At 34.6% G+C, this 8,253-nt stretch overlaps 1 long non-coding RNA gene across 1 annotated transcript; it reads left to right on the top strand.

Moving 5' to 3' along the window:
• Positions 1-3,837: 3,837 nt before the first annotated feature.
• LOC145249372 (uncharacterized) lies at positions 3,838-7,783 on the top strand. Its single transcript, XR_013863518.1, has 2 exons — positions 3,838-3,937; positions 6,660-7,783. It is a non-coding gene; the product is annotated as an uncharacterized LOC145249372 (long non-coding RNA).
• The last annotated feature ends 470 nt before the right edge of the window (positions 7,784-8,253 follow it).

The following is an 8,253-nucleotide window of genomic DNA, read 5'->3' as shown; positions in this document are numbered from 1 at the left end:
CGTCTGTTATATCATTTTGAATAAAAATGTAAAATAACTAGTGTTGGGTCGATTAATCGGAATCGGGAATCGGAAAATCGACAATTTTTTTTGCGGGGGGGGATCGGAATCGGTATCGGAATCGAAGAAAAATTAGTGCCTATTCTCCGATGCCAAAACGATTCTTTTCATTGTCTTTTTTATTTTTTATTTTGTTCAAACAAAAATCTTCTATTGCTGGTAATAATGATAAAATAATAAATATTTCTTGATTTTAAATTATCAGTAATAGTAAAATGTATCCTTCAAAAGTGTAAATTTACGTTTAAGGAAATGTCTGCATATTAAACATAAGTTTTCTTTTTTTTTTTAGAGAAATCGGGGAATTAACAACTTTATAGTTAAATATTTAGAGATTTATAAAAAATCAGAATCGGTAATTGTATCGGAATCGGGAAAAATATTGGAATCGTCCCATCACTAAAAATAACTTTAAAAAAAGGTACAATTACACAAGGAAAATCCTGTATAATTTCTTTTATGCAAAAAACAAATTAAATAGTGGAATAATGGAATTAAATAGTGGAATAATGGAATTAAATAGTGGAATAATGAAATTAAATAGAGGAATAATGAAATTAAATAGAGGAATAATGAAATTAACCAGTGGAATAATGGAATTAAATAGTGGAATAATGGAATTAAATGGTGGAATAATGGAATTAAATAGTGGAATAATGAAATTAAATAGTGGAATAATGAAATTAACCAGTGGAATAATGGAATTAAATAGAGGAATAATGGAATTAAATAGTGGAATAATGGAATTAAATAGTGGAATAATGAAATTAAATAGTGGAATAATGAAATTAACCAGTGGAATAATGGAATTAAATAGAGGAATACTGAAATTAAACAGTGGAATAATGGAATTAAATAGTGGAATAATGGAATTAAATAGTGGGTTGGTGCGTCTACCAATAGTCTCTCCCTCTTTGATAGGGTACAAACAAGGAGTTGTCAATATAATATGTCCCACTTTATCAACGAAGCTCCAACACCTATCCTATCGCCGCAATGTTGCATCTCTGCGCCTGTTTTACAAATATTTTAATGGAATGTGCTCCGATGAACTCGTTGCACTTCTGCCGGCTCGGCGTACATGTTTCTGCAAAATCCGCTTAGCAATACATGTAATAAAGTTTTAGTAGACAAATTATTTTTGAAACACTTTAAGATGCAAATATTTTCTTTAAAAATTTTTTTCGATTCTTTTTAAACGTGGAATTTGGGATAGTAAAATATCTATCATCAAAATAGAAAAAAGGAGTTTCTTTTTTTTTCGTTAATAAAATATCTGTACCTTCCTGTTGTTCTATCAAGGTCGTGTACGGGTGTGGTCGCACGCGGTACTTATGGCAATAAATCTTTATTTTGATCTTTTTTAAAGAGCTGGGTCTCTGCAAGGTGATTATTACCAGTGTACAAGAATTTGGGTGAAAGAACCGACCCTCTCAATTTACACCCTATTAGTCTCTTCTGCCTCTTCACTAAAATCTTTGATACCTTAATTAATCAAGCACTAATCCACCACGTCGCACAAGCACATCCTCTCTCTGACAAACAGTATGGATTTAGGCAATGTCGTTCTACTGGAGATATTTTAATAGTCATCTCCGAACGCATTTACTATGTACTGGATAAAGCAGGATAAACCAGCACTGTATCCCTTGATATATCCAAGGCCTTTGACAAAATTTGGCATGAAGTGCTGCTAATGAAACTTAAATCGTACGGTATAACTGAACGCATACTAAATACAATTAGATCCTTCTTAGACAATAGAACCATCCAGGTTGTCATTGATGAACGTACATCCCAGCAGCATAACATTAATGTTAGAGTGTCTCATAGGTCGATCCTTGGAGCACTATTATTCCTGATATTACTAAAAGACCTCCTTGATAATATTGTCTGGGATGGGTATATTTGCTGGTGATACAACGCCCTATAACATGCATGATAGAGGAACGAATGTACATAAATCTAAGACAATGGCAGAATCGTTAGAACATGACCTTCAGACCGTAGTGGAATAGAACCGCAAATGGATGATAACATTTAATACTAGTAAGACTAAGCTGCTCTTCTTTAACAATTTCAAGACGCCTCTACAACCACTGATATCCATGACAAATAACACAGTACCTGAGAATTCTTCTTTCAAACTCCCCAGCCTAACATTTGCGGGCAATATGAACTGGAACAAATACATTGCGAAAGCTGCCGCAAAGAAGGTGGGTTCCCTCTATCGAACTAGAAGACTACTCACACCTGAGAGTATTCTGTACCTCTGTAAGGTCATTATTCACCCATGCATTGAGTATTATTGCCGCATCTGAGTTGGTACGTCTACCACTAGTCTCTCCCTCTTGGATAGGGTCCAAACAAGGAGTTGTCAATCTAATAGGTCCCACTTTGTCAACGAAGCTCCAACCCCTATCCCATCGCCACAATGTTGCATCTCTGCGCCTGTTTCACAAATATGTTAATGGAATGTGCTCCGATGAACTCGCTGCACTTATGCCCCCTCGACGTACATGTTTCTGAAAAACTCGCTCAGTAATAAAATCTCACCTCTTCACTTTTGAGGTCCCTAAATGCCAGAAAACTTTCTATTCTAATAGTTTCTTCCTTCAAACAGTTAGACGTTGAAATTCCCTTCCTGCTACGTATTTCCATGGTCGTGCTGATATGCAGAAGTTTTAATGTAACGTAAACAAACATCTTGTTAATCCTTCCTAGGCATGGTCTTAAATAGTAGCCTCTTACGTTCAAGTAGCGATATGCGTTGTTAGGGGTGAACGTGAGTAAAAAAGAAAAAAAAATCATCATAGCATATGAATCCGAAGGTTCTTATTATTGACATTGGTTTTCCTGATATTTTTCCAATCAGAATTCTTTCAAGAAAGACAGGAATTACGGAAGGGGCCATGCAGAGGTTGCCAAAATCTTATCTTCTTAAATGAAAATAAATTTTATGGAACGAACTGGATTCGAACTTGGAACATCCACATCGTCAGTTTGTGTTATTAACGATTAGACCATCGTCAGCTACCGCTGTAAGGCGATGACAATTGGCAAGGAGCTCTTAGAAGCATCTTTTAAATTAAAAAAAATTGAATAAACAAACCGTTTTTAATACACATTAACTTGCAAATATTTTTTAAAAGATAATGAAATTGTAAAATCTAAAAAAAAAGAACGAAAAGGTTTTCCATTAATTTAAGATAGTAAAACACTCAGCTTTAGAGTAGAAAGAAAATTTTTTTCGTAAATAAAATGTTCATGTCTTCGTGTTGATACAAAATTATTTAATGTTATTAATGATGCTCCCAAGAACGTTTTGCCAATTCTTATAAATATAGCATCAGTTTTAAATGTCTATGTATTTTCTTTTTGAAAAATTATATTAACTTCTTTTTTTACTGGCCAATGCTGTTATATTCTGCTTGATTTCATTGGAACAATTTTATATTTAACTGAAAAACAACGACAGATTGCAACAGTAATAAGCTGTTTTTTGAGTTATGCTGGCATCATGACAAACTGGCAAAGATTAAAAAATATAATATGAATACGTTATTCATCTGGATCTTAGAATGCGTATCCGATAATCTATCTATCTATCTATCTATCTATCTATCTATCTATCTATCTATCTATCTATCTATCTCTCTATCTATCTATCTATCTATCTATCTATCTATCTATCGGTTGTGGAGACGCCTACTAATTAACATAGGCGGGTGAGTGAGATATATAAAGGTGTCAATCACCAATACCGGGGCAGTCCGGCAACGACTGTCAAATAGGCAAGACGCCTATGCTCCATCCAGTAAGACATGCAACATGCCACCTGCCGGAATATCTCCAACTGAAGTATATCTGAAGACATGTAAATATGTTTATAACTTTTCTTCCTAATATATTATTGTATACCTTTACTTTCGTGTTCTTGTTAATTATTTGTGCAGACACAACACTATCTAAAAGGGACTTTGTGTGTGGTTTGGTTTGGTTGTTTTTGTTTAAGGCATATAAACAACTTTTAGGTTATTTAATGACGAATCCAAAGATTTTGAAGAAATTTTTTTTTATAGAATATATTTGTTGTTTTCAAGCCGGTTTCTATTTAATCCATAGTTAAGACCCTAACAGGTACTACCACTCCGGGTCAGAGTGGACCTGAGAGCAATAGCAATTAAAGGGTGTCTCCGCACTCCCCAAAGCCCGCAAGCTGGGGCCTCACCATTGGATATAGTTTAAGGTCATATTCAGGACCTGTCTGTGTGTGTGAGAGTTCGTTCTCTATGGGTTCCTAAATGATGGGCCGATTTTTTTTTTAATTTCACACAAATGTACTTTATGTGCCTTGTAGTGTTCTCAGCTAGGTTTTGTATTGGAACGTCTTCAATAAATATCGATGATAGATAATCGGGTAATCTCCAAAAATACCGTTAGGGCTTACAAAATGGCCGCCAGAAGAGTCACGTGATCCAGTTGATCCAAAACATGAATCGTGCAAATGGAAAACGCAGCCTTGAAGGCAAACTTTGACAAACAATCACAATTTGTTTGTATTTAATTTTTTGTTGATATAATGTTGTTATAAAAATAGGCAAACTTTGAGAAACAATCTTAGGTTGTTTTTAGTTAAAACAGTGTTTATAAAAAGTATTTTATTCAGAACAAACAAGTGGTCAACTAGGTGTATCAGAATTTTAGGCGGAATTTTTGACACCCCCAACAAAAAACTGCGAATAAAATATATAAAACTCGTAATTTCTGTTTTTAAAGTGGGTTGTCAATTTTCTTTATGAAATATACTTCTAAAATAAACTATTACAGTCGTTTAAAACATAATAGAAGTATTATTTTTTATTTTTTAAAAACAATGTTTACAAAATGTCTACGCACGTTCGTAGACATTTTGTAAACATTTAAAAAACAAACAAACTGTGATTGTTTCTCAACAAAAAATTAAATGACCGTTCTAAATAAATTATTTATTATTATGATATTGAAAAACTGTTTTTGTACTTAATTATTATGCTTGTTTGTCAAAGTTTGCTTTAAATTTGCGTTTTCCGGTTTCGTAATACGGCGATTCATGTTTTGGATCAACCGGATCACGTGACTCTTCTGGCGGCCATGTTGTAAGCCCTAACGGTATTTTTGGAGATTACCGATAATCGATAAAATACGATGAAAGAAGGAACAGGCAATTTTGACTAAAGTTAACACTTTATAAAGCCTAAAATCAAAAGTGCATTTGAGAAGTATAATTACTGCACAAGCAGAAAGGCCCGGCATATAAAATAAGCAGTATATTCTTTTATATGACAAGGGCGCGTTCGAAATGAATGCTTCTATTTAGAGAACAATTGAAACGTGATACTTGACTTTTGCATTTTGAATTTTAATCCAAACATTATATAAAAATAATTTTATAACATCAACAAGATGTTCTCTACAGTGCAATGTAGACTACAATGTATTGCGGAGTAGTCATTGTGGAGAGCTATGTGACGTTTTCTGCCGCTGCACCACGGTGGGTCCCCAACTAGAGCAGGTAATCGATTTGATTGAAAGTGGGCGATTTCGCCGATTTCGAATGCATTCGTTGATCTTCATTCTAACCAGGGCAACGTCGGGCATTCTTACTAATTCATATTAATAATTTCATTCTTTTCTCTATCTATATCAAAGACAAATATGTCCAAGGATGGAATACTGCTGCTATATCTGGGCAGGAGCTGCTAAAAACAGCCTATCCTGCCTTGACAGAGTACAAAATAGACTTCGTGGCTTAGTGGGGGATGCTCTTTTCTCTTCCCTGCAACCTCTCTCCCACAGAAGAGACGTTGCAAGCCTATCTTTGTTTTATCGTTATTTCCATGGCAGGTGCTCGTCTGAACTCCAATCTCTGCCCCCCCCCTTCGCCAATCTTTTACAATAAAAAAAAAACACCCGTCTAGCTGAATCCACTGTCAAAAACTTTCCCCGCTCTTTATCTATGCCTAAATCAAAACGTAGATTCCATGAACAAAGCTTCTTTCTTAGAACTGCATGCCTGTGGAACTCTGTTCCGTCTGCCTGCTTCCCTTCTGACTACAACTTGGATGTCTTCAAGTCCAACGTTAACAAATTCCTGATGAACCGCCTCTTTAAGTAGAAACTCTAAAATATCCACACTAACGTACTGTACTTACAATAACCCTTATCCCTGAGTGGCTTCCGGTGCTTGATAAGTGATGATCACCTTGTAAAAAAAGAAGAAGAAAAACTAGAGGGCACACTTGCTCGATTAATTAATTTTTTTTTTTTTATATTATACAGGGTGGAGCATGAGTCCTGTTTTAAAAATTTCGGAACTATTTTTTATGATTAAAATGAATTTATTATTTCATTGTCATTATATGATAATATTAAAATGGATTTACTATTTCATTGTCATTATATGATAATATTAAAATGAATTTACTATTTCATTGTCATTATATGATAATATTAAAATGAATTTACTATTTCATTGTCATTATATGATAATATTAAAATGAATTTACTATTTCATTGTCATTATATGATAATATAATATGATTTCTTATTTTTTTCAGAAACAAGAAGATAATGTTTAAAAATGTCTGTCGAATTGAAGAGAAAATTCGCCATAGAGCAACACAAGTAATACTTGCGTCCATAAAAAAATATTAAAGTCAAGGAAAAACTAAAAAAAATCAACAAAATGTCCATAAAAAATATTAAAGTCAAGGAAAAACTAAAAAAAATCAACAAAATGTCCATGGAAAAGACAATTCCTATGAACTTCGAGATAGACAAGGATCAGGCTGTCTCCACACTAACAACTAGACTCATCAAAAATGCGAAATCAAAAAAAAGATCTATGAGACAAAATGGGGAATAAAGCACAAACATCACCAAGGACTATGCGAAGGATATGTCGAAGTGCCCTACAATTGTCACCCTATAAGCTCCAAAAGCAACAACAACTCTCTGCACCCACAATTGTAAATAGACTCATCAGAAGTCGACTCTTGTTAAACCGTATCAGAGAAGGCATGCTTAATAACATCACCTTCATGGATGGAAATTTATTCTTACTTCAACAGTTCCACAAGCATCAAAATGATAAAGTTATTGTGAGAAGTCGTGAGTCAATACCTGATAATACAGGAAAGATATTCCGAGCGCAGAAACCACCATCAGTGATGGACTGAGCAGCCATTTCTGAAAGAGGGAAATCTCCACTTGTTATCCCTCCCTCAAGGGGTCAAGATTAACAAAGACAGTTACATTGAGGACATTATTGAAGGTGCACTAACCCCATGGTGTAATTCTGTGTACGGTGATGAAGCTTAGATTTTGCCAAGCCATACTGCTCATGTAACATAGCCGTAGCGTACAGGCAACTGTTAGTCCTGGATCAGCAAAGAAGAATGGTATTCCTCATCACCTGAATTTAATCAATCCTGTAGAGTGAAGCTTGCTCTATTCCGTGTCAAAATATTGAAACTTTAAAAATAAAATTGAACAAATGCTTAGAAAAAATGCCACTATATGTTATACGTGCTGCTATAGAGGAATTCCTCAACAGAATTTGTAGTGTAGTGATGGCTTAAGAGAAATATTCTGAACAATACTTATGCCATATTGTTCCTTCAGTATTTGCCAATCATTTTCAGTAATTGAGTTTTGCAATAAATTATTTTGTTGGGATAAATCTGAGTTTTATTTTGTAAAAGTATTTATGCCCTACCCTTTATAACCAAAAAGTCGACGTAGAGTAATTTTAGTCACTACTAAATGTTTCGGTGTTTTAGAACGATAAAATTGTCGCAATAGAAAAGACGACATAATACCATTTCCGTTTGATGGAAACAGATTTTGTTTCTTTTGTTGCAGATCGTCTACTAGTTGGTCAGTTGTGTACAAATCTCAAAAAACGATAGGAGCGTTCTATCATGTCTGAAACTGACACATTGTTCAAGAAGCGAGTTCGGAGATGCGTCGTTGTACAACTAATGCTCTCTACCGATCCAAACTATGAGAACAGGGCCGTTGTCAGCACTCTCAAGATGTATCGCTTGATTGCCACCAATAACAGAGATGTGCCCAGGTCGATGAGAACAAATTTTCCGGCCATGTTATGGTCTTTAATGAGGTTTCAAGTGAGGGCCACATCATGCTACC

Source organism: Euprymna scolopes, chromosome 28, assembly GCF_053919585.1.
Source record: "Euprymna scolopes isolate OS-2025 chromosome 28, ASM5391958v1, whole genome shotgun sequence".
Taxonomy (NCBI): Eukaryota; Metazoa; Mollusca; class Cephalopoda; order Sepiida; family Sepiolidae; genus Euprymna; species Euprymna scolopes.
Note: the sequence above shows the minus strand (reverse complement) of the source record. Positions and strands in the feature narration are given on the sequence as shown.